At 39.6% G+C, this 14,462-nt stretch overlaps 1 protein-coding gene across 2 annotated transcripts in view; it reads right to left on the bottom strand.

Annotated features, from left to right (window-relative positions):
* The window catches only part of LOC109854600, a 37,100-nt gene extending 24,219 nt beyond the window's left edge, over positions 1–12,881 (bottom strand). The window contains exon 1 of one of the 2 annotated variants that reach the window (XM_020427847.1): positions 12,390–12,881. The gene's annotated coding sequence lies outside the window, so the exon portion shown is untranslated. Of the gene's footprint in view, positions 1–6,022; positions 6,315–12,389 lie in introns of those variants that run through there. The other variant, XM_020427846.1, reaches the window with a different exon arrangement.
* Positions 12,882–14,462: the final 1,581 nt, after the last annotated feature.

Raw genomic sequence — 14,462 nt, 5'->3', positions numbered from 1 at the left:
AAACTAGAAAAACTATTACAACATTCATCGATAAAAATCTTTGCAAGAAATTTATTGCTGGATTTATTCCCGAACAAACGCGGAAACGCGATGTTTTATACAAGTCTCAAATAGTGAGCTACGCGTGGAATATTCATAAAACGGAAGTATGTGTATGTGTGTGTGTGTGCGTGTGTACGCGCGCGAAAAGAAAATAACAGATAAAACGCGCGGGGACAGTAAAAGGAGTTGTAGGTGTTTTAAGCACGTGAGTAAACTCACTTAATACTTTTCCGGCAATCCGCACCCGCAGGAAAGGTTTCTTTCTATTCGCGTGAGTTTCCTCGCGCGCTTCCGAACGCGAAGACAAATGCTTGCAAGCAAACGCGCTCAAAGCTACTACTTCACGGACAATTTACTCATCCGTCCGGGGTTTGAGCAAACAGTCATACGATCCGAAATATATTTCGTTCGAGAAAATTGCTCGAGACAAGAGAAATGATGAAAAGAAAACCGTCAAACGTAATGTCACTCTTCAGAAACGATCTGAAAGAATCCTCAGAAACAATCCGAGAGAAAAGAAGCGGCAGGCAATATTGACCGGTGCGCCAGGTGTCTTCCGACCGCAACGGTAAAATTTGTCGTCCGTAACTCTGGTGCCTGTTGCTTTGCAAAAGGTTTCGAGACGCAGGTATTTCCGTATTGTGCTTTCACACAACACAGGAACATCGGATGAATGTCCCGAGTGATCGAACACGTCAGCCAGTGGCTGAACATTAAAGAAAAACAATTATTTGTTTATTACAGATATGCAAATATTAATTGTAACAATTCTCAATGTTTTAAACATAAATTATATACAAAGCATATTTCAAATATATTTTCACTTCTCTTTTTATATAAAAATTACTTTATATATTTTGTTGTAATTATTATTATTTTTTGTTTTTAAATAAATCCGTCCGGCCAGTGACACCTGACACCGGTCATTGGGACATTTGTCTTGCGACACGTAACGAATCGCGAGAAATTTTCCGCTTTCGTCGTCGCGAGTTTCTTTCCCTTTTACGAAGAAAAATAATCTCAATCGAGAATCATCGAAGTCTCGTTTCTCTCGTGTGTTGAGCGCGACGGAGAAATCATATTCAAATAATATGTCTCATAACCAAGTAATTTGTACAGGTATATTTCGCGAAATGAGCACGCAATTGAAGACGCGCGCGTCACGCGTGTCACATTGACATAGGTCGAAGTAACACGAAGGACGTATTACATTAGACGTCATGCGAGCCGCTCGCGCGATCGGAAAAATCCGTAATTCGACGTTTTGTTGCATTGCCACAACTTTCGTGTCACGAACATGAGTTTACTCGCACGTCATATTCGAACTCCTATTTGCGAGAGAGTCCTGTCGTCGACGACAGGACTTCTCTCTCTCACAACGTTGTATTAACGTTACAAGAACAATCATAAATGTTTGTCAAAATGACGTATTTGTATTCTTGTTACTTATTTATTTAAATATTAAAGAAAACTAATAATAACGAACAAAATGTTGTTTTGCAAACAACATTTGCAAACAACGTACGTCAAATCAACGGAGATATGATAAAACTGAACTACGTTCAATTCTGGTTGTTAAACATTTGTGGATTTTTTTTTGCTGAAATTAATTTTGACATTAAACGCGTTTCTTATTGGTTATTATTATACTTCTCAGCGCGATATCTCGTCTCTCATCGATGTTATCTTAAATATATTATTATATTCACAGAAACACACATGTCTCTCGTCTTTCTTTTCCTCGAAAAGTTAAAGATTCAAATTTAATTACACGCATTATTACGCTGTTTGTTTTTTACACTTTGTCACCGTTAAAAATCGGCTGATTATCGGAGTGGATCGCGAGACAAAGGCGTATAATTAATCATTAACAAGTCTTATTCACAGTTCTTCGCAAGACCGAACGTTTGTGTTCCGGGGAAGATCGCAAATAAATCGAGAGATATCGAACGACGCGATCAGAATGCAGTTTTGAAACGCGCGCGCGTAATGAACTTTGCGTCGTTATTTCGTTCTTGGAAACTAAACGGCAATCTTCTTTATTTCTCGTCACAATTGTCACGATTTTTCGGATTTTGCGTGAAAACAGACAGCGAATGAAGTTCGTACACGCATACGTATAAGAGCGAACACGCGCGTTTGTGTGTGTGTGCGTCGCACGAAGCGACGTTATCGCGCACACGATGCCAATCTACCGTAAACTTGACTTTACGGGAGAAGTGTACGCGCGCGCATACACACACACAAACACACGGCACAGCTTGCTTTTTCGCGGTTGCATTTTGTTTCGTTACGCCGACGTAACGGTTTTGCGCGCGCGCGCGTCGTTTGTTGCGCGATACACTACGGCTTTGCAAATCGTATCTCGCAACAACTGTCCGTCGCGTTGTCGCGGTCTCGTCGCAAGACCGAGAAAATCGAAAAAAAAAAAAAAAATCCGCAATACTAAAGAGTCTCTTTATATTCAAGCGCAATACACACCGCAAAGATAAATCCCGCGAAGTTTCTTCTTCTCGGTGAATTTTCTTTTGTTCGCACGTAATTACAGAATTTGCTGCGCAAAAAATAACTTTGATAAAATTTCACAATCGCGAAAAAAACAAAGTTTCGCGCAATTTCTTCGTCACGCGTGATTCCAGAATTTTTGATCACGCGTCGTCTTGAGATTTTTTCACAAATGTCACGTATGTGTACGTACGTGTGTTTATTTCGCTCACGCGTCGCTCGCACGGCGGAAGAGCACGTAGTGCATCGTCATCCCGTATATCCCGGAATAAACGTTGGCTCGCTCGAAAAGTTCGATTCCACGCGCGGTGTTCGCACGCGCGCGCGCGCACACACTCGCTGTGCGCGGAAACGCGAGTCGAGAGAAACAAATTCTCTCGATTTTCTTCGAGGAACGCAGCGGAATTCTATGCAAATTTCGCCCTCGGCGGTGGCGTGTCGCGCACAAACGCGCGCAACATAACGCGCGCGCGCGCGCGCGCGATCCCTCCCCGATTGTGTTGCGCTTTCGCGGATTAATTATTGCCGCGTTCGCCGCGCGCAACTCTGACGCAATCCGCGAAACATCTGGATGGAACTTCCGGAATGCGGTAGATTATTCCGCGAGGAACGGACTATTATACTTCCGTATGCGTTCCGCGTAACAGACCGTTGCGGAGCCCTCGTTCGTCAACGCGATTCGCCAACGTAATTCCCCAAGAAGCTCCGGTTATGAGAAAATGGCAAATTGCGCGATGTGTGCTCGTCGCTCGGTGCGCAACAACATCGAGAAAGAGAGATTGCGCGAATTTATTTCCCTCTCTGGGGAAAAATTTCGGAACTTCTCTCTCAATGCGTCTCTTGTGATGTTGATGAATTTTTATAAATAACATCTTTCAGTTGTGAATGCGTTGGTATACACACACACCGATTTATAAACTCAGAAACGAGATATGATCTACGAATTTTGTGTATAAAAAAAAAAATAATATACGCGAGAAATGTGAAGTTTTTTTCGCGTAATTCGCGAAGCGAAGTTACTTTGAACGTAAAACAAATGAGATGCGCAAAACCGACTCTCTCTCTCTGATATATTTAATATCAATATTAATAATATATAATTATTGTTACTGCCTTTCAGACATTTATATACATTTATCAGTTCGGAAATGAATTATGCAGTTTTTAATTAACATACGCAGAGAATCGAGTCGCTTCTTTCGTGTAATCCGCGACGCGCGGAGTTATACTTTGAAACTTAAAAAAAATGACGCAAAAACGAACGTCGACTTAATCTCAATACAAGTATAACGTGCAATTATACAAATATATAAAATATTTTATGCGACGGAACTCGCTCAAAAAAAAAAAAAACTTTAGGGAAGATACACAAGGTGTACGTACGGAAAATGTGTCATCGCGGAAAAGAGTACCGCCGCGGCGTGTCAAGGAAACAAGTGTATATTAGCAATCGATGGCATCGTAACCTCGTAAAGATGTCACATTGGCTGTATTGCGTAATGCAAATGAGCCTATACACGGGGCTGCGCGCCGCCGAGGATGGGATTGATAATCTCTCAGGGTCGATGTGTGTGCGCGCGGAGCAAATGCTCGACAAATTGGAGAGAAGAAGGGTCGCGGTGTAATATACACGTACGCGCGTTATACTCGCTTTTACTTTTTAATGTGTGTCCCCAGAATGTCGCGCAAAAAGAAACGCAAATATTGAAAATCTTACATCGAAAGAGTGGGATGAAACGCCATTTGTTTCAACAATACCGCGACGCGACGTTCAATTATGCGAGAGCGACGTGATTCACGGCTCGAATGTGATAAATCTTTTATTTTCTGGAAAAATGTCAAGTGCTCGAGAACAGAGGTTTGTTTTTTATTTCTCTCTCTCACGGCGAGTCAATTACCTTAATTGATGATATTCAAAGACAAAGAGATTGAAAAAAAAAAAAAAAAAAAAAAAAAAGTAGTTCAAAGTATACATCAGATTTTCGTTAACGGAATCCGAACGGCAAGTTCGTTCGGGGAATCGTCTTCGGATCCAGAGAAAGCGGTATCAAAACCGGCGATAGAAACGCCGCTGGCACTTTTTTGTGCCAATTACGAATGTTCCTCTCTTCCCGCTTCGTTTTGTCCCGTCGTGCGCATGCTATACAGAGATTTCAGAATTCGTTTTTTTATTTTTTTTTTTTATGTATTTTTCATTTATATATATTCACAAGAGAAAAATAATCTTATCTTACTTCGAAAGAGCGCTTTGTAACTTCGACCGTTCTCGTCTCCCAGGTGTGATTTTCACAAAGTACGAGTTTTATGACACGGAGTGATGAATTTTTCTCTCTCGTGGGAAATATCTCGCGATTTAAAGCCGAGAGAGACATCACGAGCGCTCTCTTTAATTATATAATTCTATCTTGTTCCCTTTAATTACACCTAATTGCGTTTCGACGTGCTTCCCGGTATATAACGAACGCGGTAAATTAATCTCGGAAATCATTGTCGCGCCGTCTTTTAAAAATAAAGCGTCTTTATAATAGCGCGCGACACTTCCGCTTCACTCAATTACCGTCTTTCATCGCTGTTTTTTTTCTTTTTCTCTTTCTTCTGCTTTCGTTCAACTGATAAAAAAAAAAAAAAATAAATAAATAATAATTTTCAATCGCTCACGCCGGATATGAAAATCCTCTGAATCGCGAGCATTTTGAGATCATCCGCGAATCAACCTTGACTTCTTGATTCTTTTGTCCTCTGTCGTGTGTCGCAGATGGAACTACGTAACAATCTAGAAAGGAACGAGCGAGAGGAACAAGGGCTAATCAAAGTTAGGTAACTTAAATTGCCGGTAGTACAACGCAATATCGCGATCGTGTTCCCCACACGACGGTGTGCATCGGGAGATTTGCCTGTTCGCTCCCGCGCGCAAGATCGATATGTCGAGATTTTATCGAAGAATTTATTTCTCAAATAAAACAGACACACGTATACACACGTGTGTAATTTTCAATGACCGTGAAACGCGGTGGCAACAAAGCTTGTGTAACAACGAAATATAACGTACCAACAATGACGCGAAAATAATAAAAAAAAAATGTGAATTCTTTATCTTTGTGCGATCGCAAACAATAAAAACGCTCGTTCGAACAATATCGCGCTCTCTCGACAAGCTAGCACGTTGTAAATTTTAATAAATGGGGTGAAAACGATTTTACTTTTACGTAGATAAATATAAATATTTTTTACCGATAAAATCAGAGGAAAAAATATCAGAGTCTAGCGTTCAGTGTTGAATTCTGTTTTGTCGTTGACATTCGCGTCGTGCTCAATTCCGATGCACCTTAGGTTGCGTCTATTTGCAAAAAATTTGATACGCAATCGCACAGATTGAATTACTTAAAATCTCTTTCTTTTTCTTTCTCTCTCTCTCTCTCTCTCTCTTTCTCTCTCAAATATACGCAAAAATTGTTAAGTTTAAGTAAGCACCTACTTGGTTATCCTTATTCCAGAATGATCGAACGACGCAAAGGAATGCGCGAGTGAGAATTTCCTCGACAATATCCTCGCGGGACGAAACTTCGCTTCGTTTTCTTTCGTAATGAGTTTTCACTGTGTCGCGATAAAATCAAATGTTGTCTTCGAAATCAATGATTTTCTTCTCTCTCTTCTTTAGTACAGTGTTATACTAAAAGTATAATCGCAAGAGTGTGGAAAGAAGGAAACCTCGTATACCCCACACACGGCATCAACAGCTGGGCACCAACTGACTGAACTGAACTTAGCGGGGTACTCGCCAGGCAAGACACGACGTCTTGCCCGTCTGGCTATAGATGGCGTCTAACCGTTCGACGCGCGATTGGCCGACAACACACAGTTCGACATTCTCGCAGGTGAGCGCGCACACACATACACACACACGCGCGCGCGCGCGCGCGCGTGCACAATGGTGCGCGGTGTTAATCGTTACACCTGTGCAGATGCACACTTGCAATTAGGATAAATGTAGCGTTTGGGGCTGAAAAAACAAAACCGATGGTCGTAAATCATCTCCAAGGTTCAGATTAAAACATACATATCACGATGGCCTTTCGCGAGAGATAATTTGTGTGTAGCGACATACAATACGCGTACAAATGTGCGAACTCTACCCAGGCAGCGAAAAAAAAAAAAAAAGAATAATCCGAAAGATATCTTAAAATATGTCCTAAAGACATCTAAATTACGTTAGCAATCTTTTTTTTGATAGATTTACGACGATTGAGTCCTTCAAGACTTTTGCGCGTCGTCCGGACGGCAATCGGACGATCAATGAATACCTACGCAACGACAAAGAAGAAAACAAATAGCAAGTCACAATTTAACCGAATCTGTGAATTTTTTCGAAAGTTTTTATTTAACAGACTTTAATTATATCTTCTCGTTACTTCTTCTCGAACGTTCTTCTCGCGATTTGTTCTCGAAAAAAAAAAAAAGAGATTCTACAAGAATAACGCGTATTTTGTTTTTTGTTTTTTGTCGGGAATAAAATAATAACATGTGACACACAAAAATTTCCGAAACGATATTGCATACTCAATCATATCCATTATCTATCGATTATCTATACGCGGACATACGTACTTATATACGTACGTGTTATTGAACTCAAGTGGTGAAATTCAAACTAGTAGCAGTCTTATTACGCACCTGCGATAACGCGCAAAAAACTAGACGCGCACTTTTATTTTAAATTATTACCTCCCACGTTATTTCGCGCTTTATCTCGACGCTCACACGTACATATACGTACATATGTGAATTTTCACTTTCTCAATTTCACATTCTTGGTCATTTAGTTTTATTTTAATCAAACACACGCGAAAAAAACAAGTATACGTTATACATGTTAATTTATTTTCATTTATCTCGCATTCGGTGCGCGTCATATTTACAATATACGAAAAAAGAAATCTTCTTATTATATTTCGACACCTCTCTCCATCGCAGTCTTTTATTTCTCTTTTATCGCGCGCATCGCGCATTCGATAACATCGGAAGCGCTGCGAGCATTGTCATTCCTCTTGCACGAGCGGATAGCCAAAGCGATTGGCGCCCGTGCGTTAATGCTTCGTTTCGAGCATGCAGAATGCGTTCCGCGATTGTGCGCGCACAGTTCCCCGATGCGGGTGTTTGTTGCAAACTTGCGGGGATCGCGAAATACATGCGATGATCCGCGCGCGCGCGCGCGCGCGGAATATCGCACGTGTCCGGGTACGGGAGGAGTAGTAGCAACAACGCGGCGCAGGTTGAATGTTAAAGTTTCGCGAAGCGAGTTGTTTTTCCTCTATTTCTTCATCTCTCTCTATTCACGATGCGACATTCGTGTTGTTTAATCAATTTTATTTGTTACGCACGTATGTTGTTTGAAATATAAAAACACAAAAAACCAAACAAACACTATTGAAAGTATTACACACTTGCGATAGAGTTTCCGGTAATTACGAAAGTATTTAAAAAGATGTATTTCCAGATGCGTGTAATTATACATAGCGCGCGTTATTATCTGATTTATCGTATATTGCGCAAACACACAGTCATTTTATAGTATATTCATTATACGTATCATATTAAAAACGTTGTGTGAGAAAAACGAGACGAATCCGACCGATGTAACCACGTTTCAAAGAACTTTTACAATAGCGTGTGCACGCAAGTGTGCGCGAGCCGATTTTCTTTCTCTCTCTTTTCTCTACATATAAACACAGTCGGTTATACAACATTAAGCACAAAAATAGAATTGACGTGACGTTGGTCTTTGGATATCTTGAACGCGTTCAGATTGCCGGGGTTTTTCCAATATTAAAACAAATATAGTCGACTTTCGCGTTTGTTTAAGAAACAATTCGCATATGTGTTCGTTGTGTTACGTCTCGCAAAAAAATTATTTTCGAGAAGATATATATCGGATCGTTCAAACGTTTCTTTTTTCATGAAATTTAACGGTCATTGACTCGCGTAATTTAAATTTTATATGTAAATGGCGCGTGTGTTTTATTGTTCGATCTATTTTTTTTTATTTTTTGATGAGTTTTCAATATCTGCGCGATGCCTCGTGCAGACGTTTCGGACATCTTCGCGCGGTAATAATAATCCATCCATTGGAGAACGCTACGAATTTTCCAAACAATAAATTTACTTATTCAATAAGCACGTAATAAACGTAGATGTTACGATCGCAAGATGATTTAAAAATACGTACAATCGTGCGGAGTAAAGGAGAAGAGACAACGACATAATTGAGATTATTCTCTCGGGCGAATAACCTCTTTTAATAGAGTTGACCCTAGCCGATGATTAAACAAATTGGAAAGGTCTCTCTCGGTAAACGTTGTAGCCAGAGAGGTCTTTCCTATTAGCGCGTACGCGACAGCAGACAATAAGGAGGTATTGAGGACGAAAACCAGAGCGTTTTCAACAAATATGGATTTCAACTCTTCAGGCACCGAGTTCGGGTTTAATTTTTTTAGTTTTAATTTTACAGGAAAGAAAATAAGATTTGTTTCTACATATACGAGACGCAAACTAAGCATAGATTCTCGAGTTTAACTCGAACAACATAGTCTGTTAATTTACACCCCTGACAAATATTTCGCGAGTGCAGCGGATGTTTAACTCTTATTTAGTATTTATATAAACAAATAATCTTGCGTTATCTTCACTAGCTTGTGCAATAATTTGTTGAAACAAAATTTCTTCGCGTATACGCCTATGAGCAAGGTTGAATATTGTTGAATACTACAAGGTTGAATACTATACGCGCGTTGTTATTTTTTTACGATGCAATAATTTCCACGACTAATGACAAATAATGTTTTCCGATAAGAGATAATTATTATATTTAAAACTCCTGTGGATACAAATGGCAGTTGTCCGCGCGCGCGCGCGCGCTTTCGTATCGTGAAAAAAAATGATCAAACGCCATAGTGTTGTTAGTACATAATCTAATCTCGGTGCGGTTAAATTTAAACCACCTCCGGTCTAGATTCTAGCTTGCGAGAGAACAATCGATCTGTAAAAATGCTGCTCTATCTCGACTTTCTATAGGCGAGTTTTTTTTTTTTTATCTCGATCGATTTATCTAGAAAATATATATCGATTATAGTTTGCGACGCAGAAACAAGAAAGAAACTATTTGCGTTTTAACTGTGGAGTGTTTCTGCGTTATGTTTTTTTTTTTTTTTTTTTATTTTGACAAAATTATTGATGATCCACGTCTTAGAACTAGCTGTGCAGCCTCATTAACAAATTTTGAATAAAAGTTTCGCGTCTTTCGTTTGTTCACGATTTGTCCACGAAAAAAACTAATGAATAAAATCCGCACATTTTTCTTTTTCTATCTACAAAATCTGGTTATAATAAAAAAAAAAACTCGAACAACAGACAAGTTTGTTCAAATACACACTTTTTTGTGTGCTGCGCAAATGACTGTTGTTGTTATAAATAGAATTATAAAAACAAACGATTGTTTCTATCATCAAATGATAACGATAAGTGCAAGCGATAATTAATACGTGAAATTTATCAACAAATCGAAACGCAGATAGTAACTTAAGCGCGGTAATCGATCGTCGTTTATTCGTGTAAGTGGGTTGCAAAACGCGACTTGATAATCGCAATTTTCGATAACATTATCGGTAAATACGTTTTGCGAAAGTACATATGTTTTACATCCATGGTGAGCTAAAAAATTAATGATAATGCGAAGATTTCGCGCGAGAGAATTCTCTACTCGCACTTTGTGTACATGTTACAATCTAGATTTACGAACCAGAAGAAAGCCGAAACGTTTCGGACACACATTCGTTTGTTAATATTTTCTATATTCTACTCCCGATGAAAACTGATTCGAATTGTTCTTTCAATTGTCTTTCAATTCATTAATCTGATTGATTTCTCCTCCAACGCTCGAGTTTTTGTTTTTATTCAATGCGAATCTAGGTCGTGCGTTTGATTTTGGCGCTTGTTGCACTTCTTGTTCCGCAACGCGCGGACGTGCGTGTGGGACGTTTTGTCCTCCCCGCGAGGATGTTAGAAGCGCGCGCGTTTGTCGGAGAAAACACAAGTGACGCGCATTGCGGACGTAGAATTCTCTCATTTCGAAATAGTTCTGACCCAGGTTAGGTAGGTGAAAGCAGTGCACCTCGAGTGAAAGTCAAATTCACCGCGCCCGCCGTTCGAAACTCATAAGTGTCATTAATCGGCAGACTGAAGAAGTTAATGACAAGATCGAGTGCGGTTTCTCAAGCGCCGCGCGCGCATACCATTTGACTTGCGCGGATGTCGATTTTTCAAGAGCTAAAAGATCTGTTTTTTTTTTTTTAGCACACGACTGAACTTTTTTTTTTGTGTGCGTTTTCTCCAGATATTGGTTTTGGTCCGCCGCGTGTATAAATAATTAGCGGTTTGATCGAGAAAAAAAATTGATGAATAAAATACGCGCAAAAAAAAACAAATGACAATTTATTTCTCAAATGAATTTTTTCTGAATTGTGTTTGGTCCCCAGCCGATGCTTGTAGCGAGAAAAGATTTTTTAGATTACATATATAATTGATACTAAAACTTAACAAAAACAACGAGGTTGCTAAACACAAAGATAGCTGGCTGTCATTACACGTGGCGTGCATAATCTAGTTTGAAATTTAAATGTGATTTAGCGACGAGAACAAGAGTCGTTGTAAAAACTTGTTGTTAATGTTTTTGTTAACTAATCGTTTGCAATGCTCGTCAGTTTATGAAAAACATTATGATTACAGCTCTTATTATATAAAAGACGCAACTGATATAAACATTTTTATTCAGTATATGGTTTTGTAGCTCTCTAAGAGATCTTTACGTAATCTATGCAACTTTGAAAATAAAAGTCTTTAAACTTGTTATCGATTAGTATTGAAGTTTGAATCTAACGACAAACTTAAATGGTTGTCGTTATACGTGACACAATCTATAGTTGGAAGTTTAATATTAACAACAGACAAATAGATATATAAATGAGAATTCTTTCTCAATTATATAAAAAAAATATATATGTTAAAAATAACAAATAATAAATATATATTTAAGTACATATTTACGCCATATTATATATTAAATTACAATAAGATTATACTGAAAAATATATATTTATTTTGAACATACGTTCATTTTCTTTTTATTGAAGAGTTTTGTTGAGATTTTCTTTAGTAGAGCCTCTCAGCGTTTCAATCAAAATAAACCCGTTTATGATTCAGGGTAAAAAAAAAAATTTCGTCTACTTAAATAATAGCTTGCAAAAAGAGAATTTAAATGATCAAAAAATCGATGAAAAAATTGTTTTACATGATGATACAACCGTACACGCACGCGTAAAAGTTAGATTTAACGTCGTAACAAACTAACCGCAGTGCAAAACAGATGGTGGCGAATAGTTAACGATGAGATATTAACGTAAATCGGTTTTGTTTGTTTGTTTGTTTTTTTTTTCTAATTGCACGCGTAACTAACTGCACATCGCAACTCCGCCTGATGCACTCTCGTCGTGCATCTTCAAAGCGAGTCGCTCGCGTCGCTGTGATCGCGTCCGCGTAGCCGCCCCACCGCTTGCATTCCACCTGTCAGAAGGTGGCTTCGCGTACTTCACGGGCCCCGAGAAGAAAGTACGACGAGGAGAAACGGCGTCTCGAACGTGCGGCTCGCGAGCACGACCGAACTCCGGGATGCTTACACCCCGATCGAGCTCCGATAAACAACAATGCGCCTCAATACTGACACATGCGCGCACACATCGCACATGTGTGTGCGAGAAATGCAAAGAAATTCCGTAAATACAAAATGTACTTACCGCTCTAACGGCCATCGTCCACTCGCCGGTCGCGTCGCATTCTCTCACACAAGTTTGCGCCTCCGAACGTCGGAACGTCTCGATCCAGCTGTGAGAGAGGTTTACGTACGAGGAGGTCACACACCTGCGGTCACGCACCTTCCCCGCCGAAATACAGAACACCAAATTCAAATCGAGTGCCCCGATCCGCGTTCCCCCCGTTCCGCTCTGTCCGCCGACCTGTACCGATACTGATGGTGTGTTGCCTCGCACGGCGCAAAGGTGATCGCCGCTTCGCGAATCGTTTTCAAAGCGAGAATCGCGCGCGGTGGTGTCAAATGAGAACAAGGCGTCGCGATGTCGGACAGCGATTTGCGAATCACGCGATATTCGCGCAGGAATGTGCAAATTGTGGAAAACGCGAAGACGACACTCAAAACCCCGATCGCTTAGATCAGCGACACTCATCACAACATAACTGGACACCAGCGGACTGCGGCTAGGAGGGAGAAGAGGGGAGAACTGAACCGCGCGGGCGCGAGGAACGGGGTGAAGGGATAGAGAGACGGTCGAGAGAGAGAGAGAGAGAGAGAAAGAGAGAGAGAGTGGGAGCAGGGCGTGGGACAGTTCGGTAAAAGGGAGAGGGAAAGGGCCTCTCACCGTCTCACGAGAACGCGAGAGGGGGAGAGGAAAAAAAGCGAGCGTAAAAAATCTCGGACGCAAGTTCGAACACCGTTTGTTTAGGCGGATTGCTTTTCAATTAATGTTTATTTAATTGGTCAAAAAGATAAGACAGAGGACCCCACACGTGGATTCCGATATGTTAGAAAAAGATGCAAATTGTGTAAATTATAATTAATTTACGTTTATTTTTACGTTTACAAATAAATAATTATATTTTGTGTGTTACACACACCCGAGTTTTTTTTTTTTTAACGTGCCTACATTCACGTGCGGTTTCGTGTGTAATCTTTTTTTTACTCCTTCATTGGTTAGATATCAAGGAAATTTTTTTTGCAGTTCTGTATTTATTTTCGTTGATTAGTTTTCGCTGCGGTTGGCCGCCGTTGCAAAACATCGCATTGTTTTACCGTCTCTCTACTACCCGCACAGAACAAAAACTCCATTAGACATTTATTAGATATCGCATAAAACTGTTGACGTCTAATGTAGACTTCTAATGGAGTTTTTGTTCTACGTTGGGTTATATTTTTCAATGTGCCTGCAAAAAATTATTCTTCGCGGCGCAAAATACTCCTGGCGTCGAAGTTACACTACTACTACTATCAAATGCAAATTACCAATTAAATGCTAATTTTGTAACAATTGCATTTCTCATTGTTGAATAAATTCTCTTAATCAAAAAACATTTATGGATAACTATTTGCGTTGGTGGTTTGTGCGTTTTTTGCAATCCCTATTTTTATATCTTAGGAATCGCGCGAGAAATGCGTACACCCATATGTGGCGTTATTTTCCTCGTTCGCGCGTTTATAATATATTGCTCGCAACGTTAATCCTTTTTTTGTTTTTGTTCCACACTGGCGCTACAATGTCGCAGGTGCAGTTAAAAAATTCTAAGAAACACACCTACGTAGGAGAGCATTAATAGCGATGCTGCTATTGTATAACATTGCGCACCACCTTCGGGAAGATTCTACAATATTTTCACAGAGTAGAACTCACGTTCTTTTCGATGTGTCTTTACATTACTTTAGAAATCGAGCTTCTCGCCGCACATAAAAAATATTTATATGTCTATATCGATTTCTAATAAAAATCTCGAATTTTCATTAATATACACGCACGTAAAATATATCTGTTTTTCTTAAATAATAAACAAGAAAATTGTTTCCACAAAAAGCAATAAGATGATCGTTTGCAAATAAGTCGAGACACTTAAAGCAAAATATGTCACGCGATAACGTGCATGTACTTGACTTTTGCATAAGTGAATTCGTACGATAATCGCTTATCTAACGCGAAAATGTGCTGTGAATATGATTTTATCGATGTGGATTAATTATAAAAAAAAAAAAAAGACGAAAAGTCGATTTCGTTGACATTTCTCGCGACTGAGTAAAATGCGGAGCA

Source organism: Pseudomyrmex gracilis, unplaced genomic scaffold (assembly GCF_002006095.1).
Source record: "Pseudomyrmex gracilis isolate BER0280 unplaced genomic scaffold, ASM200609v1 scaffold_70, whole genome shotgun sequence".
NCBI classification, from domain to species: domain Eukaryota; kingdom Metazoa; phylum Arthropoda; class Insecta; order Hymenoptera; family Formicidae; genus Pseudomyrmex; species Pseudomyrmex gracilis.
This window is presented reverse-complemented; position numbering and strand designations above follow the sequence as displayed.